Source organism: Bufo bufo, chromosome 1 (genome assembly GCF_905171765.1).
Source record: "Bufo bufo chromosome 1, aBufBuf1.1, whole genome shotgun sequence".
NCBI lineage: Eukaryota > Metazoa > Chordata > Amphibia > Anura > Bufonidae > Bufo > Bufo bufo.
The window spans coordinates 256,305,005-256,332,197 of NC_053389.1; the positions used below are offsets into that span (position 1 = coordinate 256,305,005).

The 27,193-nt window shown below is 46.6% G+C and overlaps 1 protein-coding gene across 1 annotated transcript in view; it reads right to left on the reverse strand.

Annotated features, from left to right (window-relative positions):
* The window catches only part of PPARA (peroxisome proliferator activated receptor alpha), a 64,775-nt gene extending 38,834 nt beyond the window's left edge, over positions 1-25,941 (reverse strand). Inside the window, 1 exon segment of the mRNA XM_040439088.1 lies at positions 25,744-25,941. The gene's annotated coding sequence lies outside the window, so the exon portion shown is untranslated.
* Positions 25,942-27,193: the final 1,252 nt, after the last annotated feature.

Genomic DNA, 27,193 nt, shown 5'->3' on the forward strand with positions numbered 1-27,193 from the left:
ATGTCACCCCTCTCACCACCCAAAGCTATGGATGAGTTAGTAAGAATTGACCCCATCTAATGAACAAATTAACAGGAACAAGGAGCAATTCCCTTTTCCATGGGAGCACAAAATGATCAATTACCACACTGGAAATCAAGTTGTCTAACCTCCAATGATCAAGCAGTTAGAGCTACAAGTGACAATACTGCCCATGTAGATGACCTATCAGATGGGGTCTGACTCCCAGCATCCCCGCTGATTGGACAGGCTGCAACACTGCCTCCTCTTCTTAGTGTACCGTGCACAGCGCCATACATTGTATAGTGGCTGTGCTTGGTATTGCAGCCAAATCCCATGTGCCTGAATGGGACTGAGCTGCACATAGGCCATGTGACCAATGAAAATGACATCACAGGTCTTGGAACTTCAGAAGAGGCCACAGTACTCACCCCAGCAGTGTGGGCACCTCCAAGACCTCATTGTTTGGGGTGCTGGAAGTCAGACCCCCACTCACCAGATACTGATAACCTATTCTGAGGATGTCCTGAAAAACCCCTTTAACTCCTTCTCGACCAGAACCATTTTTACAGATGGCCTGCTCTGATGTGGAGCATGCGCAATAGCCACCGGGTTTCTGCTGGTTCAGTGTTAACGTTGATCACAGACATTTAACCCTTCAGATGCCATGGTCAATGGTGACCACAGCATCTGAGGTGGCTTTTGCTGGGAGCACTGCGCTCTCGGAGCCCGAATGGTTCATCCTCGTGTTAGCCTCCGTCCCTCTGAAGGATCTGAAGGTATCAAAGCAGTGGTTCCTATGGAGGCCCGCAAGTGGCAGGGCTCAATAGGAAGATAGTGCAACTCCCATAGGCTGGTACTTCATTGCAGTGTATGGAACAATAGCTTGTTAAAGTTCCATAAGGGGACTTAAAATATGTGTAAAAAATATTTTTAATAAAAATTTTTTTTATAGAAATTCAAATCACCTATTTTTCCTATAATAAAATAAAAAATTAAGATAATATGCACCACCATATACCAAAAACGCCCGTACTATTAAAATATAAATGTATTTATCCCATACGGTGAATGCACCTTTTCATCACTTTCACCATCACCTTTTCATTCAAAAATAATAAGTGATCAAAAAGTCATACACACTCCAAAATGGTATTAAAGGGGTTTGCCCATCTCAGACAATGGGGGCATATCGCTAGGATATATATCCCCATTGTCTGATAGGTTCGGGTCCCACCGCTGGGACCCGCACCTATATCGAGAACGGAGCCCCGAAAGTGAAGGAGGGCGCACTGCACATGAGCAGCCACCCTCCATTCATTTCAATGGGGCCGCTGAAAATAGCCGAGCCCTGGCTATGCCCGTTGGCCTCATAGAAATGAATGGGAGCATGGGCCGCGCATGCGAAGTACGCTCCTATTCACTTCTATGGGAGAGGCGGGGATTAGCGCTTGGTGGTGGACGGACCCCGGGAAATCTGGGGTCCTCCAGCCACAGTGCTCCCCGCTCCGTTCTCGATATAGGTGCAGGTCCCAGCGGTAGGACCTGCACCTATCAGGCAATGGGGTCATGTCCTAGCGATATGCCCCCATTGTCTATGATGGGAATACCCCTTTAACAACAACTACAGATTGCCCCGCAAAAAAATGAGCCCTCACACAGCTCTGTAAACGCAATAATAAAATGTTATGGGGGTCAGAATATGGCGATGCAAAGAAAAACAATATTTTTTTCCAAAGTTTCATTATTTCTTTAAGTATTAAAACACAAGAGAAACTATATAAATGCGGTATCGCTGTAAAAGTTTTAATTTTTTTTTAAGTATTAAAACACAAGAGAAACTAATCCATAAAATGAAGGAACAGGTCAGTTTTACCGTAAAGGGTACACTCTAAAAATAAAACAAATAAAACTATGGCTGAATTTCATTTTTGTTCCAATTTTCGTTTTTTCCCCCCTCCTCTAGATAGGTCATCAATATCTAATCGGTGGGCTCCGACACCCAGGACCCCTACTGATCAGCTGTTTGAGAAGGCGACAGCGCGCCTGTGAGCGCCATGGCCTACTAGCAGCTTAGCCTAGGCCAGCGATGACACGTTTGTCTGTCACGTGGCCAAGGAGCAGCTCAGCCCCATAGAAATGAATGGTCCTGAGCGCAATACCAAGCACAGCCGCTATATAATGTACGGCGCTGTGCTTGGTAAGCATGGAGAAGACTGCTTCACTGACAGGAGAGCTGGTGCCTTCTGAAACAGCTAATCGGCGGGGGTCTCGGGTGTTAGACCCCACTGATCAGACACTGATGACCTATCCAAAGGATAGGTCATCAGTGTAAAAATCTCAGAAAACCCCTTTAAAGCAAAACGGAGGTGAAATTTCCAAATGTCATTTTTTTGTGTAGATTAACCATTTTTATCCATCATTTCCTGTAAACACAGCAAAACAATCGTTAATATTTATTACCCTGCGGTTTATCAGTAGTAAAATCTCAGAAAATCCTTTTAAATGGTTACATTAGAAAGTGTAACTTGTCCTTCAAAAAAAAAGCCCTCATATAGCTATGTGAATGAAAAAATAAATGAGTTATAGCTCTGGGAAGGCACTACTTGGAGTGAAACGAAAAAAATGCAAAGACAGAAAATCGCTCCGGGGCTGAACGGGTTAAATAGGTTGCCCTAGACAATACACTTCCATAAACCCCATTACTGATCCTCTCTCTGTCAGACAAAACAGACAGCATTTACCATAAGATTCCGCATGGTATTACTTGGTCACCCCCTCATTTGCCTTACAGCCATAGTTGTGGCTGTTAAAATCTACTCTGCCTGCAGCCACCACTAGGGGGAGCTCAATGAAGAATGAGTTGAATAGACCAATCTTTAGTAAGCTTGGGTCATGGGCATCACATGCTGATCACAGTCTTAGGCATATTAGTATCTTTTGACAGAATTTATATGGTATATATTTAATTTATTAATACATATCACTTTTTGAAGGAAAAAAAAAAACTGATGATGGCAAATGCTGTGCTGCTGTTAACACACACACACACACACACACACACTAAGCTAGGACAGGTCCTCCAGGTTAAATAAAAACTTAGGCAGCCCCTGCAAAAGGTCTGAAATAAAAACAATCACTGGAATCACGGACCGTTGCCGCTGCAGCCACGAAGATATCGCCAGCAGGAGGAGCGGAGCTCAGCACTGGAAGAAGCAGGGACGAAAAGGGGTGAGTATTGATACTTTTATCTTAGACCATTTAAAGGAGCTGCTGGACAACCCTTTTCATTCAGATTTCCATAATACAGCATAAGAGAATGGGTTTTCAAAAGTGGACAACTCCTTTAAGCACACCATTTTTAATGTGGCGTCTGTGTTTCCTGACTAAACCTGTCAGGAGGGGTTATTACCCTCCAGGTACGGGAATGTATTTGCTCTGTGGTTTTTTATGTTATTGTGCTGAGAAAAATGAAGCTGAGGCAGGAGAGGACTGGTGTCACTGTGGGGCCAGGTCCTAAGGTCCATTGGCAAACTCTATGACATTTCATTATGAATGTTTAACTCACTGATAAGCACACAAGATGTGTAAGAATGGACTGAAAGAGCAAACCCTAACCCCAAAGAGGAAGACAGAGACCGGGGACACAACAAGGAAACACAGAGCCCCATAGCAAGGTTTGGAATGGGCCCCACTACCGTGACCACCATCACTATCCAGGACTTGAATGCTCTCCTTGTTTCTAGTGATCTGCAATTTTCAATTCCTTCTTCTAATATCCACAAAGGTCACTGACTGCACCTCAAACCAGCCAGGAAGGTCCATTTGGCTGGTGGGCCCCATAATAGCTACCTTGCCTCCTCACCTGGTAGCAATGCCCCTTACTAATACATTGGGCATCATTTTTAAATTGGTTGCTGGCCTGGTTCCCCAAAGTGGCCATATACTTTATAGGACTTTTCCAGTTTGTTGGTCTATGTCCACTCAACACTTGGCAGAGACACGACCAGTATGCCACCCTGGATGTTCCTTTCCAATCTTTGTGAAATATGGATATAGCTAGCCTAAGATGTCCCCCTCTTCACCACGAGCCCCATGGCAGCTGCCTATATGGCACCTCCCTCCATACCAAGCCAGTGTGAAATAATAAGATTCACAGACACATTCGAAAAATGTCAGCACCCAACACCCTTATGGTCACTGTCACAACATGTAAATGGTAACCTGATGAGGAGCCCAATAATCACATAAGGAATTACAGGGAAGGTCGTCTGACCTGATGACAATATCTACTTATGGTACGGTAAGTGGACACAGACAAACTGTCCAGTATACAAGACTTCTTATTAAGTTTGAACCTGGTGATAAGATTAAAGCCCGTAGCCATGGGGGTCAGGCCATTCGGGGCACACATAGTTAGGCTCTATTCACACGTCCGTGATGTGTTGCGGACCCGCAAATTGCGGGTCCGCAACACACCAGCCCGTCACCCCCATTGAAATGCCTATTCTTGTCCGCAAGCTGCGGACAAGAATAGGACATGCTCTATCTTTTTGCGGAGCTGCGTACCCAAAATCGGGGGCGCGCTCCGCAATTGCGGCTGCAGACAGCACACTGTGTGCTGTCCGCATCCATTCCGTCCCCATAGAGAATGAATGGGTCCGCACACTTTCCGCAAAATTGCGGAAAGGATGCGGACCCATTTTGCGGACGTGTGAATGGAGCCTTAACATAGTTAATACAGTTGAAAAAAGACATAAGTCCATCAAGTTCAACCAGAAGACATACCTTTCACCAAAATAATATTAGAATAATATCAGAAGCCTAGAAAATAGCTGCTTGCATATGCCCCTCCCCTCAGTGAGACTGCTTAGCCAATCAGCACAATGCTGACAGGTCACATGATATACATCCCGCAACTGTGACTCATCAAAATCAGAGTCCTGAAGAATACAGAGCAGACATCTTTCACCTTTGCTATGTACTTTGAGGGTCATTTAGTTGTAAAGCTGTGCCAAGTAGGTCAGCTTTTATAGGGCTATAGAAAGGTACCCTTATCTAATGTAATCCTGTCCTGAAGATAAGTTCCCTTTCACTCAGTAAGGCCTCTTGCACATGGCTGTTGTGCATCCGTTCCGTGCATTGGGGACCGCAATTTGTGGTCCCCAATGCATGGACAACGTCTGTGCGGCGGCCAGAACGGCTCGAGACCCATTCAACTTGAATGGGTCCATGATCTGTCCACACCACAAAACAATAGAACAAGTTCTATTTTTAGCAGGGCAGAGGCACGGACAGAAACACCACGGAAGCACTCCGTAGTGCTTCCATCGGGTTACGATCTATGTTTCCGTTCCGCATCTCCGTGACTGCGGACCCATTCAAGTGAATGGGTCCGCATCCGTGATGCAGAGTGCACACTGGCCGGTGCCATTGCATTGCGGATCCGCCATATGCGGACCGCAATACGGCCACAGGCACACAACGTTCGTGTGCAAGAGGCCTAAGGCCGTGTACACATCCTGTGAAGTGAACACATTCCACACTCAGAAAGATCCCAGAGCCAAAAATGGCCATAGCCTCCACTGACACGACTAAGGGCCACAAGAGCTCTTTCCTATACATTGGGATGCCACAAAAAAACTATAACAGATGGATTGCGGCATATGATTTTTTTTACCATTGTGGCCAATAGTTGATGCATGGCTCTGTATGGTAATTCGGCATAAGCTGGCCAATACTCCAAACCCCCCCAACTCCTCCCAGACGAGATGTGAGATGTAGGAGGTTCCAAAATAATTCCGGTCTCTTTCCAAAAATAGGGCCACTGTTGTCTTGGGGCTATGTGCGATGCTGTTTTTGAAGACGCTGTTTTTGAAAAAAGACAACAACAATTTTCTACTTAGGCCTCTTGCACACGAATGTGTGCGCCCCGTGGTCGTGCTGCGGGCCGCAATGCTCAAACACCATTCGTGGGGCAGCCGCAGCGCATCGCAGACCCAATCACTTCAATGGGTCCGCGATCCGGCCGTTCCGCAAAAAGATAGGACATGTTCTATCTTTTTGCGGAACGGAAGTACGGGACGAAACCCCACAGAAGCACTCCGTAGTGCTTCCATAGGGTTCCGTTCTTCCGTTACGCACCATGCCGCATCTCCGGATTTGCGGACCCATTGAAGTGAATGGGTCCGCATCTGTGATGCGGAATGCCCACGGAACGGCACCTGTGTATTGCGGATCCGCAAATGCGGTCCGCAATACGGCAACGGGGCGCACACGTTCGTGTGCAGGAAGCCTTCATCTGTTGCCAAAACCTTTAGGCCTCATGCACACGAACGTATTTTCTGTCAGTGTCCGTTCAGGTTTTTTTTGCGGACCGTATACGGAACTATTTATTTCAATGGGTCCCGAAAACAAAAAAGGAAGTTACTCCGTGTGCATTCCGTTTCCGTATGTCCGTATTTCCGTTCCGCAAAAATATAGAACATGTCCTATTATTGTCCGCATTACAGACAAGGATAGTACTGTTCTATTAGGGGCCAGTTGTTCCGTTCCGCAAAATATAGAATGAACACAGACGTCATCCTTATTTTTTGCGGATCCGTTTTTTGCTGACCGCAAAATACATACGGTCGTGTGCATGAGGCCTTACCCTATTGCTGAAATTTTCAGCAACGAAGGGGTGAGAAAGTGGTGCGATCACGCCCTGTCTGGCCTCGTGAATGAGCTAGAGGTGACATGTAGTGATCTGAATAAGACACACCCTGTGCGTTCAAAGATCACCTGATCCAGAAGAGTCATGGAAAGTACTGCAGGGGTTTACGATCAGTGCTCTTTGGATGAAGGCTTGGTATCATTCCCTGACATTTTTAAGAATAAGGGGGTTACCCTTTTCCATTTGGTGTCACTCTGTGAAATGAATGGAAGTAATGGAATCCAGTTATGGGCACGTCACAGACATCTCTTATTGGGACCCCCCTTTAAATCTACCATTTGACAGTAAAGTCCACCCAAAAGCTGAAAACGTAATCCACGATTTCCAACTAGGAGGAGCTGTGGAGGAGTTACCCTCAACAACCAATCAGGTTACTGCTTTAAAGGGAATCCGTCACCTCCCCTACTCCCACTTAAAAGGGTATCCCTTATGTAAAAAATGAAAAACAGACACCATATAATACATGACAACCTCTTCCTAACGCAGCTAGAACCAGCCCTGTACCTCACATGGATCCAGAGATCTCCCCATTCATTGCTCCAATTACTCTGCTAGATTAATTCAAGCTGTCAGCTCCGGGGGCTTGTCCTGTAACCGTCACAGTGTCTAACAGAACATAAGGCTAGTGGCGGTTGACGGATAGAACGGAGAATGTGCGACCACCTCAGTGAGGTGGACAGAAAGGTGAAGAAAAGAAAAACAGCAGGTGGCGCTATACAGATAGATTTTATTGAATAGCTCACGGGTTATACTAAATATTTAATTACATGCAATTAGAAAGGTATTTATTATTTTTAAACAGGTCATGGTTTAAAAAAAACTATTTTTCCTAAGTGCAGTGCTACATGAACAGTCACTGCTTGCTCTGGATCGCTAATTCTTATGCTCATCCCCTGGATCCCTCACTGTGCGCCGCAAGGAGCTGCTATAAAGGGGTTCTGCATTTTTTTTTAAACTGATCCTCTGGATAGATCATTTGCATCTGATCAGCAGGGGTCCGACACCCGGGACCACCGCTGATCAGCTGTTTGAGAAGGCAGCGGCGCTGGCAGTAGTGCTGCCGCCTTCTCGCTGTTTACCGTAGGCCCAGTGACAGTGACGTCACGACTAGTATCCAATGGCCTGGGCGGAGCTAAGCTCCATTCAAGAGAACAGAGCTTAGCCCCGCCCAGGCCATTGATACTAGTCGTGACGTCACTGGGCCTACGGTAAACAGCGAGAAGGCCGCGGCGCTACTGCCAGCACCGCTGCCTTTTTCAAACAGCTGATCGGCAGGGGTCCTGGATGTCGGACCCCTGCCGATCATCAGTTTAAAAAAACTGCAGAACCCCTTTAACAGGACTTCTAAGCCACGCACACATAATGGAGAGGACCTCCTGAGCACAAGCTCAGGAGTCTGATCAACGTATTTTAGCGACATTTTCAGGTGCACAGTGGGGAAGCATCAATACAAAAATGAGCGATTCAGACTTGGGGAATGCAGTACTAATCATGTAGTGCTGCACGTAATAGTGCCTAGGGGGTTACAGATACCCTTTATTTTTCTAAACGGCTTTAATACAAGGAGAACTGGAATCTGACTGGTTGCTATTGGCGACTCCTCCATTTTCCTTTTGTCTAATTTTGATAAATCTCCTCGGTAGTCTCCTAAAGGGTAACTCATGTTTTCATCAAAAAATCTATTTCAGCATATGTTACTCCCGCTGCAGCATTATGCATAAAGCAATCTTTAGTTTCTTCACATTCCACTGATTTCCTTGAGTTTTTCCCTAAGTTACGGCTGTTTAAACATTTACAATATGAGGACCTTCTCAAGATGGCTCCTCTGCCAGTTCTCTGAGGCCAAAACTGCTTTCCCTCACTTCCCATACACGCTTGCTGTAGCCAGCAGCTCCCTGCCAGCCAATCAGATTGGATTACTGAGAGACACGCCTCCTCACTCTGAAGCCTAATGCAGGCATCCAGTGTGAAGGACCGCCCCTCCGTCTTCTTAGCCAGAGAGAGACAAGCCATAGCAACTGTCTTTTAAGGGAGCAGTGGAAAGGGACAGGAAACATTAATGAAAGCTGTTATTAGAAGGTAATTACAGATCTTTTGACAATCATTGACAGACTAACTCAGGTATACATGCCTAGCTCTAATAAACTAGCAAATAAAAATATATACGACAGTTATCCTTTAAAAGGATTGTTCATGACATGGCTAAAGATGACATCACACTTGTCCGCAGGTTGTATCTAGTAGGGCAGCTGCAGCTTAGCTTTACTGAAGTAAATGGGGCTGAGCTGCACTACCACACACGGTAAGGCTACTTTCACACTAGCGTTCAGAGCGGATCCGTCTGATGTTTCATCAGACGGATCCGCTCCGATAATGCAGACGTTCGCATCCGTTCAGAACGGATCCGTCTGCATTAAAACTTAGAAAATTTTCTAAGTGTGAAAGTAGCCTGAGCGGATCCGTTCAGACTTTACATTGAAAGTCAATGGGGAACGGATCCGCTTGAAGATTGAGCCATATTGTGTCATCTTCAAGCGGATCCGTCCCCATTGACTTACATTGTAAGTGTGGACGGATCCGCTCGCCTCCGCTCGGCCAGGCGGACACCCGAACGCTGCAAGCAGCGTTCAGCTGTCCGCCTGGCCGTGCGGAGGCGAGCGGAGCGGAGGCTGAACGCCGCCAGACTGATGCAGTCTGAGCGGATCCGCATCCATTCAGACTGCATCAGGGCTGGACGGAAGCGTTCTGCTCCGCTCGTGAGCCCCTTCAAACGGAGCTCACGAGCGGACAGCAGAACGCTAGTGTGAAAGTAGCCTAAGACACGTGTCGTGCTGTTTTTTTTTTGTTTTTTTTTTAAGAAAGCAGACAGGTTTCTCTCATCCTAGACAACTTCCGGCACAGAACGACCTGTTAACCCAGAATCTCCCAAACCTCAAGATGAAGACTAAAGCAGGAGACACACATTAGGTAATGCTGGCCAAGTATAGGGTCCTCCCAAGCATCCCCCAATAATGGGGGTGAAAATAAAAACTGTGAACCCTAAAATCTCCTCTGTGCCCATCTGATGATCTAATTCATTAATTTCTAGCCCATCAAGCTTGCGATTGTTTGCAGGTTACATGGTGCCCGTCCTCCGGAGATATGTAATTGTCCTGGCTCTAAGGCTGGTTTCACACGGGCGTTGCGGGAAAAGGTGCGGGTGCGTTGCGGGAACATGCACGATTTTTCCGTGCGAGTGCAAAACATTGTAATGCGTTTTGCACGCGCGTGAGAAAAGTCGGCATATTTGGTACCCAAACCTGAACTTCTTCACAGAAGTTCGGGTTTGGGATCGGGGTTGTGTAGATTGTATTATTTTCCCTTATAACATGGTTATAAGGGAAAATAATAGCATTCTGAATACACAATAGGGCTGGAGGGGTTAAAAAAATAATAATAATAATTTAACTTACCTTAATCCACTTGCTCGCACAGCCCGGCTTCTCTTCTGTCTCCTTCTTTGCTGATTGCAGGAAAGGGACCGGTGGTGACGTCACTCCGGTCATCACATGGTCCATCACATGATCTTTTACCATGGTGATGACCGGAGTGACGTCACCACAGGTCCTTTTCCTGCAATCAGCAAAGAAGGAGACAGAAGAGATCCCGGCTGCGCGAGCAAGTGGATTAAGGCGAGTTAAATAATTTTTTATTTTTTTTAACCCCTCCAGCACTATTGTACTATGCATTCTGTATTCAGAATGCTATTATTTTCCCTTATAACCATGTTATAAGGGAAAATAATAAAATGATCGGGTCCCCATCCCGATCGTCACCTAGCAACCGTGCGTGAAAATCGCACCGCATCCGCACTTGCTTGCGATTTTTACGCAGCCCCATTCACTTCTATGGGGCCTGCGTTGCGTGAAAAAAGAATATAGAACATGCTGCGATTTTCACGCAACGCACAAGTGATGCGTGAAAATCACCGCTCGTGTGCACAGCCCCATAGAAGTGAATGGGTCCGGATTCAGTGCAGGTGCAATGCGTTCAACTCACGCATTGCATTATCGCGGAATACTCGCCCGTGTGAAAGGGGCCTATACCCCGTTTGTTCCTCAGGGCATATTCATGATTTGTTACAATGGATCAGCTCAGGAGGTTAGGAAGTGGCTCCTTCCCCTAATATCACAAGCCTGTTGCCTTCATGGGAAAATATGAAATAATGAGGGATTATTTGGGGTCTACGTTCAGACAGCCTAAGGCCTCGTGCACACGACCGTTGTTTTGGTCCGCATCCGAGCCGCAGTTTTTGCGGCTTGGATGCGGACCCATTCATTTCAATGGGGCTGCAAAAGTTGCGGACAGCACTCTGTGTGCTGTCCGCATCCGTTGCTCCGTTCCGTGATCCGCAAAAAATATATAACCTGTCCTATTCTTGTCCGTTTTGCGGACAAGAATAGGCAGTTATATTTATGGTTATCCGTGCCGTTTCGCAAACTGCAGAACACACACGGACGCCATCCGTGTTTTGCGGATCCGCAATTTGTGTCGTGTGCATGAGGCCTAATGCAGGGCTGGCCAACCTGCGACTCTCCATCTGTTGTAAAACTACAATTCCCACTATGCCCTGCTGTAGCTGTAGGCAGTCTCGGGATGCTGAAAGTTGTAGTTTTGTAACAGCTGGAGAGACTCAGGTTTGCCATCCCTGGCCTAATGTATCCATAAACTAGAACTGACTGGACATATGTATTTCACTCAGTAGTCACAACCACCTCACTTACCTCCCCAGTAGTCACAGCAGACACCATACATACACACATCATTGCAGCCCTATCATCCCAACTTCCCCAGTAGTCACAGCAGATACCCCACATACATACACTAGTCACAGGAGCCCTATCATGCCAACTTCCCTAGTAGTCACAGCAGACACCCCACATACATACACTAGTCACAGGAGTCTTTTCATGCCAACTTCCCTAGTAGTCACAGCAGACACCCCACATACATACACTAGTCACAGGAGCCCTATCATGCCAACTTCCCTAGTAGTCACAGCAGACACCCCACATACATACACTAGTCACAGGAGCCTTATCATGCCAACTTCCCTAGTAGTCACAGCAGACACCCCACATACATACACTAGTCACAGGAGCCCTATCATACCAACTTCCCCAGTAGTCACAGCAGACACCCCACATACATACACTAGTCACAGGAGCCCTATCATACCAACTTCCCCAGTAGTCACAGCAGACACCCCACATACATACACTAGTCACAGGAGCCTTATCATGCCAACTTCCCTAGTAGTCACAGCAGACACCCCACATACATACACTAGTCACAGAAGCCCTATCATACCAACTTCCCCAGTAGTCACAGCAGACACCCCACATACATACACTAGTCACAGGAGCCCTATCATACCAACTTCCCCAGTAGTCACAGCAGACACCCCACATACATACACTAGTCACAGGAGCCCTATCATGCCAACTTCCCTAGTAGTCACAGCAGACACCCCACATACATACACTAGTCACAGGAGTCTTTTCATGCCAACTTCCCTAGTAGTCACAGCAGACACCCCACATACATACACTAGTCACAGGAGCCCTATCATGCCAACTTCCCTAGTAGTCACAGCAGACACCCCACATACATACACTAGTCACAGGAGCCTTATCATGCCAACTTCCCTAGTAGTCACAGCAGACACCCCACATACATACACTAGTCACAGGAGCCCTATCATACCAACTTCCCCAGTAGTCACAGCAGACACCCCACATACATACACTAGTCACAGGAGCCCTATCATACCAACTTCCCCAGTAGTCACAGCAGACACCCCACATACATACACTAGTCACAGGAGCCTTATCATGCCAACTTCCCTAGTAGTCACAGCAGACACCCCACATACATACACTAGTCACAGAAGCCCTATCATACCAACTTCCCCAGTAGTCACAGCAGACACCCCACATACATACACTAGTCACAGGAGCCTTATCATGCCAACTTCCCTAGTAGTCACAGCAAACACCCCACATACGTACACTAGTCACAGGAGCCCTATCATGCCAACTTCCCTAGTAGTCACAGCAGACACCCCACATACGTACACTAGTCACAGGAGCCCTATCATGCCAACTTCCCTAGTAGTCACAGCAGACACCCCACATACGTACACTAGTCACAGGAGCCCTATCATGCCAACTTCCCTAGTAGTCACAGCAGACACCCCACATACGTACACTAGTCACAGCAGCCCTATCATGCCAACTTCCCTAGTAGTCTCAGCAGACACCATACATACGTACACTAGTCACAGGCGCCTTATCATGCCAACTTCCCCAGTAGTCACAGCAGACACCCCACATACGTACACTAGTCACAGGAGCCCTATCATCCCAATCCCCTGTAGTCTACCGCCTTTGCTACATCGTTGGACTACCACGGGACTGCACTGGTTGCTTAGTAAGAGGCCACGTCACATATCATTCTACTTCTCTTTTCAGCTCCCAAAACCAAAACTATGACCTGCTTACTAGGGAGGGAGGCGCGCGGCCACAGGCTGCATCATGCGCAGCACGGTGACCTCACATGACCCTGCTGAGGGTTCTGCAGAGCTTACCTCACTTCTTACCTCAGGAGGAGCCACAGCGGAGGGGAATAAAGGACTGCTTCATGGCAGGTTTTCTGAAGCCATAGAATTAATCCCTCATTAAGGCCGCACGCAGTTTGTTCCTGACATCGCCACCACAACGTTAAAACCTAATCTGAACAGTAAAGTTTTGTTCATGGACGCTCCTGAAAAATATACTTTTCTGACTAGAGGAAATGTATGTCTGCAGTGGGTCAACTCCTTGCCTCTTTCAAAATTTTTGATTGCAGTCAGTTAAGCTGAGAGTTGTATAAACCTAGCACTTCTCACAGCTGAGGGTTTGTGAAAATTGCATCCGGTCTAGACAATTCTCTGTGAGGTGAACAGCTGAGCTGAACAGATCTCTCCTGATAGTTTGTTTCTATGTATCAGTGCAGTTAAAAATTTACCTCACAGAGGATTGTCCGACTGTAGCAAACACTCAGCAGTGCCCCTATATCTTACTAGGGCACATGGCTGCTATAGAGGAGGTTCCCTCTTTCTAATATATTTAGGGGGAGATTTATCAAAACTGGTGTAAAGTAGAACTGGCTTAGTTGCCCATAGCAACCAATCAGATTCCACCTTTCATTTTCCAAAGGAGTTCTGAAAAATGAAAGGTGGAATCTGATTGGTTGCTATGGGCAACTAAGACAGTTTTCCTTTACACCAGTTTGATAAATCTCCCTCTTAGGGTACTTTCACACTTGCGGCAAGGGAATCCGGCAGGCAGTCAGATCCGTCAAAACGTATGCAAACTGATGGCATTTGTCAGACGGATCAGGATCCTGATCCGCCTGACAAATGCATTGAAATGCCGCAGGGATCTCAAGTCTCCCGGAGGTTCAGGGAGTCTCCCGCTATTAGATAGCGGCTCCCTGACACCTGCATGTGAAACAATATATCCCGGAAAGGTTTACTGATAGCAGAGCAGAGAGATAAGAGAAGTGACAGGAGAGAGTTTAGATTACAGGTTGAATTAACCCTTTAGGGTCAAATTGGCTTCTCAAGGAGATCTATATGTTAAAGGCATCCCTTCTTCTGTCTCATTCAGTAGCTATAGAACTATTGAGAGAGATGTATTTGTTTTTAATACATTTACACATTTAACCCTCCATTTTAATTATATTATTTACCCCAGTGTTAAATTCACCCCCCCCCGGATGCTTGTTTTTTTCCTACAGTGGGGTAGATAATTACACACAGGGTTTTAAAGAATAACCTTCCTGACTCAGACCAAGAGCCGACTCAGCGAGTCAGCAAGTAAATGGAAGCTTCCGCGCATGCGCATTGCGCAACCTAAGCATCGGTTCCCTTGCTTCTTGTCAGCTCAGCGAATGAACAGATTCATGTGAAAGATCCGAACTTCCCATCTCTAGTTTACTCGCAGTAAACCTTTCCGGCAACCTGTAGCAGTGTCCCCTTCTCGGCGCGTGCGCACAGTGCAAGAAAAAGCCGATGCCAGCAGTCCGCAACGGCGCATCAGGCTGAGCCTGTGCGCACACGCGGGATCTCAAAGCGGGAGGAGGGGGAGGGAGTGGCGGCACTGAGGAGTAGAAGGCGGCGCTGGGCACGAACGGCGATGCGTGCGGCCGGGCACCATGCATCCACAGACCTCCCCTGCTTGGGCACCTTAATTCAATGATTGACAGGTTAGTAAAACCTGTTTTTTCCGCAGAATAAAGCCACAAATAGCTTTTATAAGACCACCTTAGAAATCAGAATGCTGCCCTGGACATGAGCATATGTTTAGCTCACAGGGCTTATAGGTGGTGAGTCTTGTGACAGAACCCCTTTAATCATATACATAAATATGATAATTTGGGGCAGGGTAATGAGCCCAGTCCTCCACACCATAGAGCAAAGTGTGCAGATACTGCAGATGTTTGGTAAATGTAAAGTTCGTAAAAGAAAAAAAAAGAAAACCTCCCTGAAATGAGTTTTTGCAGGTTGGGATGTCTGAATGCCGGATCCGTCTCTCTGGTGTCATCCGGGAAAACGGATCCAGCATTAATTTTTTTTCACATTTTTGCGGTCTGAGAATGCGCAGACCGCAAAGCCGAATCCATTTTGTGTGAATACTCGGGCCAGATCTGGCATTAATGCATTTCAATGGGAAAAAATTCCGGATCCGGCATTCAGGCAAGTGTTCCGGAATTTTGGCCGGAAATAAAACCGCATCTCCGTCCTGAAAAGGCAAAAAGACTGAACTGAAGACATCCTGATGCATCCTGAACAGATTGCTCTCCATTCATAATGCATTAGGATAAAACTGATCAGTTCTTTTCCAGTATTGAGCCCCTAGGACGGAACTCAATACCGGAAAAGAATAACGCTAGTGTGAAAGCACCCTTAGTTTTTATGTTTTTTTCATCAGTTTCAAGATCTCTGATTGCTGGAACTTTTATGTTTACATCTTTTGGTTGAAAATGGGAAAAAACACGGCTGATTATTTGCTACAAAATGCTCTAAAAAACTTTCAGCAGAAAAAAGCTGTCTCCTGTCCTCGTGGTTTGCTACAATGTGTCAGTTTATCATTTCTATTTAGATCATAGTGGACTGTCTAGACCGGGTACAACTGTATCAAACTCTCAGCTGTGAGAAGTATTAGGACAGATATTGCACCAATATAAACAAGAATCTTCCCGTTCACTGACAGCAAGCAGGAGCGTAGAAAATGGCGAGAAACAAAGTATAATAGAAAGCTGAATAACTTCTCATTATACAATGATTAAAAAGAGGCAAAACGTATTCACTCTGCGCGGCCTGAGGGGGGCGCACCATCACACAGATTCTTTCTTGACTCCTGGTATCACAATTTACCCCCATAGGCTTTGTATTCATTTTTAGGGGTATTCCAGCCATTTCAAGTTGCCCCCTATCCATAGAATGGGGATAAGTATTAGATCGGTGGGGCCCACCCATTAATCTCGTGATCTTTCATCTCCATAGGGGGGCTGGAAGTAGTGGAGCGCTTGCCGGCAGTCCCCTAGAGATGAATGGAGCGACAGCGCCCAGGCTCAACCCGATGTTCCGTTTATTTTTGCGCCCCAATTCTAGTGATCAGTGGGGGTCCCAGTGTTCAGACCTCCACCAATCTCAACCTTATCCCCTATGGGGTGGATATGGGATAACTTGAAATATCTGGGAGTACCCCTTTAAGCTTTATTCATACAAAAAAATAATATCTTTCATTATAAAAGTTTACTGGATATTGACTCAAAAATTCATATTTTTCCAAAATAGTTTTATTCTCTGAGGACGTAAATTGTATCACGGGGTAGCTACATGAAGGCCTAATGAAAAGAAGCGAATAAGGGCATCTGCACCCGGATCCTTAAAATTCCGTGTGCATAAGGAGCCGGGCCCTCGGATGGGGCTCATAAAATGCGGCCTCATCTGTTCAAGGGCAACGCTATGGGACACCTTAAATAGGAAGGGAGCAACAACGGGAATATCTCCTGCCTGACGCACTGTGCAGAATGTTTCTATCAGCTGCCTGTGGAAACTCTGCATGAGGCCGGGCACTGCCAACACCACGACATGTGACAGGAAGGATTCATGATGGAAAATCTCTCAGGGACCTGCATACGACCGGACTATGACGACCTGTTTAATAAAAAATGGCCTCCATATAATGAGCATATGACAAACATGGTCTCCACCTGTAACTATTTAGCTGTTGTGAAACTACAACTCCCAGCATGCCCTGACAGCTGGGGGGACCGGGAAACTTCTGCGTCTGTGGTTAGGGAAGCCTGACAGTTTCCCTTTAAGTGATAACATTCTGCAGGACGGTATCTATAGGAGAAATGACTGCATGCATTTATACAATGAGCTCAGTAATAAAACGGGATGTAACAAGCTCCCCCTAGTGGTGGCTGCAGGAAGACAGAATTCTATCATGACGCTCTGTGTCCATGCAGGGGAGCCGTAGCTCTGTATCAGTATAAAGGAGCGCAGTCCGCTAGAAAGATATATTAAGAAATTAATCAGTGCAGAATGTTGGACATAAAGACGGCACAGTGAATTATTGAGACATACAGTGGGGGAAATAATTATTTGACCCCTCACTGATTTTGTAAGTTTGTCCAATGACAAAGAAATGAAAAGTCTCAGAACAGTATCATTTCAATGGTAGGTTTATTGTAACAGTGGCAGATAGCACATCAAAAGGAAAATCGAAAAAATAACTTTAAATAAAAGATAGCAACTGATTTGCATTTCATTGAGTGAAATAAGTATTTGAACCCCTACCAACCATTAAGAGTTCTGGCTCCCACAGAGTGGTTAGACACTTCTACTCAATTAGTCACCCTCATTAAGGACACCTGTCTTAACTAGTCACCTGTATAAAAGACACCTGTCCACAGAATCAATCAATCAAGCAGACTCCAAACTCTCCAACATGGGAAAGACCAAAGAGCTGTCCAAGGATGTCAGAGACAAAATTGTAGACCTGCACAAGGCTGGAATGGGCTACAAAACCATTAGCAAGAAGCTGGGAGAGAAGGTGACAACTGTTGGTGCGATTGTTCGAAAATGGAAGGAGCACAAAATGAACATCAATCGACCTCGCTCTGGGGCTCCACGCAAGATCTCACCTCGTGGGGTGTCAATGGTTCTGAGAAAGGTGAAAAAGCATCCTAGAACTACACGGGAGGAGTTAGTTAATGACCTCAAATTAGCAGGGACCACAGTCACCAAGAAAACCATTGGAAACACATTACACCGCAATGGATTAAAATCCTGCAGGGCTCGCAAGGTCCCCCTGCTCAGGAAGGCACATGTGCAGGCCCGTCTGAAGTTTGCCAATGAACACCTGAATGATTCAGAGAGTGACTGGGAGAAGGTGCTGTGGTCTGATGAGACCAAAATAGAGCTCTTTGGCATTAACTCAACTCGCTGTGTTTGGAGGAAGAAAAATGCTGCCTATGACCCCCAAAACACCGTCCCCACCGTCAAGCATGGGGGTGGAAACATTTTGCTTTGGGGGTGTTTTTCTGCTAAGGGCACAGGACAACTTATTCGCATAAACGGGAAAATGGACGGAGCCATGTATCGTGAAATCCTGAGCGACAACCTCCTTCCCTCTGCCAGGAAACTGAAAATGGGTCGTGGATGGGTGTTCCAGCACGACAATGACCCAAAACATACAGCAAAGGCAACAAAGGAGTGGCTCAAGAAGAAGCACATTAAGGTCATGGAGTGGCCTAGTCAGTCTCCGGACCTTAATCCAATCGAAAACCTATGGAGGGAGCTCAAGCTCAGAGTTGCACAGAGACAGCCTCGAAACCTTAGGGATTTAGAGATGATCTGCAAAGAGGAGTGGACCAACATTCCTCCTAAAATGTGCGCAAACTTGGTCATCAATTACAAGAAACGTTTGACCTCTGTGCTTGCAAACAAGGGTTTTTCCACCAAGTATTAAGTCTTTTTTTGTTAGAGGGTTCAAATACTTATTTCACTCAATGAAATTCAAATCAGTTGCTATCTTTTATTTAAAGTTATTTTTTCGATTTTCCTTTTGATGTGCTATCTGCCACTGTTACAATAAACCTACCATTGAAATGATACTGTTCTGAGACTTTTCATTTCTTTGTCATTGGACAAACTTACAAAATCAGTGAGGGGTCAAATAATTATTTCCCCCACTGTACGTCTGTCCTTGACGTTACCTTGTCACATGTAGTCTCGGGGGTGCACCAGTTTAGGGGTTTTCTTTTTACTTAAAGGAGATCTCTGGCCTATTTATAAAATGCCCTGTGGAAGGAAGATTGTTAGGGTAAGGCCCCCTGCACCCTGTGGTCGTGCTGCGGGCCGCAATGCACGAACACAGTCCGTGGGGCAGCCGCAGCGGATCGCGGACCCATTCACTTTAATTGAGTGCTTAAGTGCTTCTGTAGGGTTCTGTTCCGCACCATTCCGCATCTCCGGATTTGCAGATGAGATGTGATGCGGATGTGATGCGGAATGGCCACGGAACGGCACCCATGTATTGCGGATACGCGAATGCGGTCCGCAATACGGCAACGGGAAGCACACGTTCGTGTGCAGGGGGCCTAATACTTACTAGTCCGTCACTGTGCTGATGCTGCCCTCCCCACTGCCCTCAGGCTGGGCACTGACCGGATGTGTGCGCTTCTTTTCCTGTTCAGTTGCATTTAATACTATATAGTTGAATGGTAAAAGAGAAGTGCACATCCGGTCGGATGCGGGTGGAAGAGACCGTAGACTGTGTGAGCGCAGTGGGAACGGGCGAGCAGTTGTCTCGTCTTAGACATTGGTGGCATATCATTAGGATATGTCCCCCATATCAGATTGGCCTGTACCTATCTCTGGAACGGGTCCCCGAAAGTGAAGGAGGGCTCATTACGCATGTGCAGCGTGCTCTCCATTCATTTCTACAGGAGTTCAGAAAGTAGCCGAGCATAGATATGAATGGAGGGCGCACCACACAAGCGTGCCAAGGCTCCATTCACTTCTATGGGACTGCTGGAGCCAGCCGAACCAGAGCTTGGCTATTTTCGGCAGTCCCATAGAAATGAATGGACGGGGGCTGCACATCCACGGCTACTCTATGCTCACTTTCAGGGGGGTGGGGGGGAGGTTATGGTCCCTGTTATGGTGATAGGTGCAGGTCCCACCTCTGACATTGGTTGCATCTCCTAGCGATATGCCACCAGTGTCTAAGATCAGACAACCCCTTTAACAGATCATTATTTTATAAATAGGCTGGAGAATCCCTTTAAGTACTCTTCCTATTGGTGAATATGAATACAAGGGTCCAACTGGGAAGGAAAAAAAACCTTTTTTCCTCCTCCAAAGAAAAAGAAGTCACCAGTAAAGGAGCACACAAACACGAACGCCGTCCGGACCTATTGATTTCTTCTGGACCTGAAGAGCATCTAATGTGTATGGGGGGGGGGCAACTCTACTGTTGGGGGAAAGAAGGTTTAGCATGTCGGGTATTAACATGCTTGATCCTTTATTCTGAAAGGAGTCAGGCAGGCGCTTGGTCACCTCTCCCCACCAGGAACACATGCATGCTCAGCTGAGCCCAGTGTGCATGTGTATGGGGGGGATGGAGGAATAGCGGTCGGCTGAAAACTAAGCTTCTTCCTTCACAGAAGTTCTACTCTTTCCTCATTCTATCAGTCTCTATGGACGTTAAGTGACAACCAACAAGGCTGCCATTCCAGCTCTCACAGGGGTTGTCACCCAGAAATCCACTAATTAAGGAAGGAGGGAAGGGGTGCAGATAACCAGAGCCCCCTTTCTAGAGATGGCAGAAGTTCCAGCAGTCGGACATCCACTGATAAGTTAGATGTTTCTGGGCAGAATACCCCTTTAAGAACTTATATTTACTAGTTGGCCGAGGTCAGTGGAGGTGTCTGGACCGCTCACCAATATATCCCCTATATACCAGGCTGGTATATAGGGAGTGTCTGCTGTCATAGGACCCCATAAATACCCTCCTGGCTCTCAGCCAGGAGGATGCTACATGGAGACCCAATGGTTGTCATTAAATGCTTCAATTCTCAAGCTATAATCATCTAGCAAGGGTTTGCCCTGCTTTACCAGCACCCGTCATCTCACCCCACCTTATTATTATAGTTTCTGGGCTGCCTGCTGAACGTAACAAGATTTTTCAAAATGGACGTCCCCTTTAAGGCCTTAGAGCCCGGAACCTTATAAGACAGGATACCCTTGATGGCTTCCAGGACATAGAGCTGATATTATAAAAGTCAACCAGGGTGACACGTCTGTAATCTGCAAATACCACTCCCAATACTGACTCCAGACAAATACAGCAGGAATCTGGGCCGCCTACTGTGTAAATGCACCCAGGGGTCAATGGTTTTTATGAATCAACTTGAGACCTAATGAAAAATGGATTTCTTTTCACCTTGTCCTTGCAAAAAGTTTACACGCGGGAACCAGAAGTGAAGACAGAGCTGGAACCATGCGGCGGGGAGCAGGTAAGTATAGTTCCAGTTGTGTCCAGTCTGCGAAACGGAAGAAACTGGATCTGGCATGAAAATCAATGTAAGTCAATGGTGCTGGATACGTTTTTTTCAGTACCCATTGACAATGATTTTAATGCCGGATCCGGTTTGTTCCTTTTCGATTCAAAGAGGACCTTTCACCGCTCCTGACACGTCTGTTTTAATAGCTTCATGCATTCCCCATGTAATAACTATTCTGATGGCTGTATGTTGTGCCGTTCCTTTATTATTTCTACTAGAACCACATGGTGAGCGCGATGACGTCAGCGAAGGTCCTTTTGCAGGTCCTTCAAGAAGAACAAAGAAGAGGATTCCGGCTGCATGATCAAGTGGATGAGGTGAGTTATGTTTTTATTAATTTTTAACCCTCAATTGACATTATACTTTGCATTCTGTATTAAAGAGTGCTATTATTTTCCATTCTAACCATGTTATAATGGAAAATAATAAGGTAAATGGGGACCTGGGTCGCTCGTCCCTCGTCTCCTTAGTAACCATCCGTGAAAATCGTATCGCATCCACACTTGCGATTTTCACACATTTCTATGGGGCCTGCGTTGCGTGAAAAACGCAGAATATAGAACATGCTGTGATTTTCACGCAACAAGTGATGCGCAAAAAACATCGCTCATGTGCACAGCTCCATTGAAATGAATGGGTCAGGATTCAGTGCGGGTGCAATGCGTTCACCTAAAAGCTTTGCACCTGCGCGGAAAACTCGCCCGTGTGAAAGGAGCCTTACTGAAGGCTAATAACAATAATTACATGGGGAATGCATGGAGCTATTAAAATAGACATGTCAGGAGCGGTGACTGGTCCTCTTTAATGTCAGGAGCGGTGACTGGTCCTCTTTAATACAACCTGCAGAAACGGATGCATAGTGTTGAATGAAACAGATCCATTTTATTCAGGTTTTGAGATCCTCTGCCGGATTAGAAAATAAAAAAATGCAGATGTGAAAGTAGCCGGAGCGATTTTTCGGCCATCTACAGCAGATTTCAGTTTGGAGGATGCACATCTGGTCATAACGGAGGAGGGGATATCATAGACCGGCGTCCTCTAAAGTGGAAGCTCCACAAAACAGGTTTGAGCAGTTGACAGAAGCGCTCGTTGGGGAGAAAGAGCTGGTTTAGCCTCAATGGAGCGAGCAGTAGCATTCATAGGATCAAAACCAACCACTTTCGGCTTTGGAGGGGGTCTTAGGATCCCGAACCCCACTAATCATTGTTTGATCCATCAACAGTTGATAGCACATTAAAAGGGTTCCACATCATTGCAGTCGTACAGACTTAGATGTGCTGAGACCACCAACAATCAGCTACTACCTATAGGAGAAACAGGCAGGAAGTGTTCAGCCATTAATATCAGAATGGCAGGGGTCCGGCACCCCCGTCGATAAGGTATTTGGGAGTACCTACGGTGCTGGAAATAGGAGTCGGAGCTGGTTACTGCAGCATTTACTTCAATAGGATCAGTGCTGCAGTAACCAGCTCCATCCACTACACAATGGATGGCGCTGTGTAGTACTGTGCCCCCGGCTACTCCAGAACAGCTGATCAGAAGGGGTACTGAATAGGGATGAGCCAACTTGTGTTTTCACAAGTTAAGAATTCCGTTATGGATTCTGCCACCACAGAACATAACTTACGGTCCGTAGTAGCGGAATCCATAACGGAATTCTTAGGCTCCTTTCACACTCGCGTTTGGTGCGGGTCCGTCATGGATCTGCACAGACGGATCCGTTCAGATAATACAACCGTCTGCATCCATTCAGAACGGATCCATTTGTATTATCTGTAACATAGCCAAGATGGATCCGGCTTGAACACCATTAAAAGTCAATAGAGGACGGATCCGTTTTCTATTGTGCCAGATTGTGTCAGTGAAAACGGATCCGTCCCGATTGACTTACATTGTGTGTCAGAACGGATCAGTTTTGGTGTCTGCCTCCAAAGCGGAATGGAGACGGAACGGAGGCAAACTGATGGATCGCACAAACGGATAACCAAAACGCCAGTGTAAAAGTAGCCATGGATAACCCGAACCTGAACCGCGTACGCCGAACTTGAAAACACAAGTTCGCTCATCCCTAGTGCTGAACCCTCTGAAAATCTGATATTGATGACCTATCCCGTGCATAGACCATCAATATCCCAGAAAACCGCTTTAGCTCAGAATTCCTTGCAGGTTTCCTGAGCTCCCCTTTGGTGGTTATACGGATATATTGGCGCTCTCATAATAGGCTTTGTCTAAAGTTTTTCCCCATCCTCCTCCCACCTCGAAAACAAGCTGCCGCTTTAGAGGCTTTTCCTGTCCTTCAGGTCCTAGTGGTGAGGAGGGCAGGGTTGGGGGATGTAAGATTAGACCAGAAGTCACACTGTGTACACAGGCTTGGGAGGGTCCGAAGGGCTGATCACTTATTCCTGAGCGCGGCACTTTATGGAGGACCCTATGGTCTGATAAGCAGGGGGCACTGAACTCACATTATGTATATATTAGCCCAGTATAAGTTATATCACTTACAGGTGAAGCTCGAAAAATTTGAATATCGTGCAAAGTCCATTTATTTCAGTAATGCAAATTAAAAGGAATTGCATTACTGCAGCTTAAAATTATTATATTGTGAAAAGGTTCATTATTCTAGGCTCAAAGTGTCACACTCTAGTCAGCTAATTAATCCATACCCCCTGAGCAAAGGGGACCTGAGATTGTGACTTTGGGGTTTTTATAAGCTATAAGCCATAATCATCCAAATTATAACAAATAAAGGCTTGAAATATCTCGCTTTGCATGTAATGAGTCTCTCATATGTTAGTTTCACCTTTTAAGTTGGATTACTGAAATAAATGAACTTTACACGATATTCTAATTTTTCGAGTTTCACCTGTATATAATATCTCACTGACCACCAGCGCGAAGGGGCCGCAGGGCTAGTAAAGAACTTGTGTGCGACTGGGTTGGGGTTCCTTGCGAAGACCATGGAGGGCCCCATGCGGCTCTCAGAGGTCAGACCCCCACTACTGTCATATTATAATATTATAAAGATGTAACAATGTATGTATTCAGCTGTCAGGCTTGTATCCGGTGAAGATTCCTGGAGCAATCGAAAAGGGTTCTATGGGATTCAGTATTAGGCTTCTACGTAATACCCGAATACTGCAGGGGTCCCCGGATTTGTTTCCATTGCCCCCTGCAGGTTCAGGGCTGGTTTTACTTCATAAAGCATGCACATTTTTCATGCCAAAAACAAGGGGCTTTATCACCACAATCCAATATCTAATCGGCTGTAATTCAGTGCTGGCATCGTAGGGGTTAACAGTGCTAGGCTATCAGCTCTGGGATAGTAGGGGTTAATAGAATTAAGCTATCAGTGTCCACATTGTAGGGGGTTAATAGTGTTAGGCTATCAGTGCTGGCAGGGTATTAAGCTATCACTGGCCGCATTGTAGGGGTTAACAGTTAGGCTAACAGTTTGAGTATATTGGTTCTGGCAGGGTAGGGGTTAATAGCATTAGTGTATACTGGCAGAGTAGGGGTTAATAACATTTGGCTTCCAGAGTAGGGGGTTAATAGTGTTATGCTGTCACCAGTGGCATGGTACTACCTAAAGTGTTAGTGTATCAGTGCTGGCTAGGTAGGGGTTAATAATGTTAGTGTATCAGTGCTGACAGGGTAAGGGTCATTAGCATACCTGTTCTGGCAGGGTTGGGGTTAGTAGTGTAAGTGTATCAGGGCCGGCACAGTAGGGGTTAATAGTGTTAGCGTATCAGTGCTGGCACGGTAGGAGTTAATAGTGTTACTGTATCAGGGGTTACTAGTGTAAGTGTATCAGGGCCGGCACGGTAGGGGTTAATGGTGTTAGTGTATCAGGGCTGGCAGGCTAGGGGTTAATGGTGTTAGTGTATCAGGGCCGGCACAGTAGGGGTTACTAGTGTTAGTGTATCAGTGCTGGCAGGGTAGGGGTTACTAGTGTTAGTGTATCAGTGCTGGCAGGGTAGGGGTTACTAGTGTTAGTGTATCAGTGCTGGCAGGGTAGGGGTTACTAGTGTTAGTGTATCAGTGCCGGCACAGTAAGGGTTACTAGTGTTAGTGTATCAGGGCCGGCACAGTAGGGGTTAATGGTGTTAGTGTATCAGTGCTGGCAGGCTAGGGGTTACTAGTGTTAGTGTATCAGTGCTGGCAGGGTAGGGGTTACTAGTGTATCAGTGCTGGCAGGGTAGGGGTTACTAGTGTTAGGGTATCAGTGCCGGCACGGTAGGGGTTAATAGTGTCGGGGTCGCAGTTATCAGGCTGTCAGCAGTAGCAGCTAATAGCTCTGTAGTATCTGCTGGAAGGGTACGGGTTAATAGACTGGCTGTAAAGAACTGTAAGCAGTCACTGACCTCTCTCCCCCCTTGAATACTGGGGTCCCCCCGGGCTGCAGGTGGCGCTGTCACACCCCGGTTACACGTCTTGGGGTGCAGGTGTCCTGCCCTGTATTTGGGGTCCCAGACTCCCCAGCTCGTCCTTGTTGGTTCTGTCCTGTGACAGGGCCGGACGTGACGCCCGTGTGAGGAGGCGGAGGACGAGTCCTGTCTCCCTCACACACCTCTCTGCCCGGGCACTGCCATTGGCTCCTCCAGTAGAAGGAGGCGACAGCGACATGGTAACCAGTAACTACAGCGTTCCGCTAACATCACGGTCACGTGAGAGGAGTGGGCGGGGCTCAGCGCGGAAACTTCATTATGCGCTGGGGGCGCTCCTGGCGTCGTCACTGCCGCTGCTTCGTGCATAGAGGGCGCCATAGAGCTGGACTGTCTCGGGGGAAAGATGACATTTTCTGCAGCCGTCGGTGACTGATCTCTGATTGTTGGCCCGGGGTTCCTATGCTACAAGAAGCTGTATATGCGGTGTTCTCAGGGGCAGGGAGGAGCTTAACTCGATTTTGGCAATACTGGTATTAGTATTGTCAAATACTATGTGCTATACGGGCGTTCTGAGCAGCACGCCACCCATAGCCATACACCGTCTAAGCGTACTTTCACACTAGCGTTGCTGGAACTGCCTGCCGGATCCGGCAAACAGTATGCAAACTGAGATCCATTAGATCTGGTATCAAACGGTATCATCCGGAATAACGGATGCAGTATTTAAATTTTTACAAAGATCAAAAGCAAAACCAGCTCCTCCTATGTCCCGGCGCATGCGCAGACCGGAAAACCAGATCCGGTGATGCAGCAATTTCCGGAACACTTGGTATCAGATCCGGCATTAATACATCTTTATGGAAATCAATGCCGGATCCGGCAAGTGCGGTATTGTTCTGGGATTTGGGTTGGAAGAAATACCGTACAAGGGATGGAACTGAAGACATCCTGATGCAGACTGAACAGATTGCTTTCCATTCAGAAGGCATTAGGACAAAACGGATGCGTTTTTTTAGGTCTTGAGACCCTTTACCGGATTTCAATACCGAAAAAGAATAATGCTAGTGTGAAAGTACCCTAAGGCACTTCAATGGGGCCACAAAAAATACGGACAGCCCTCCGTGTGCTGCCCCCATCCGTTGCTCCATTCAATGGACCCTCAAAAAAAAAAGGAACATGTTCTATTGTATGTTTTGCGGACAAGAATAGGCATTTCTATTATGGGGGGCCCGTTCCGCAATTTGTGGAACACACATAGGCGCACCTGTGTTTTGCGCAGTCGTGTGCATGAGCCCTAAAGCATATCTCCCAAATTTCTGGACAGTCAAAAGGTGACACTAAGGCCTCTTTCACACGGGCGTGTGCGCCCCGTTTCCGTATTGCGGACCGCATTTGCAGATCCGCAATACACGGGTGCCGTTCCGTG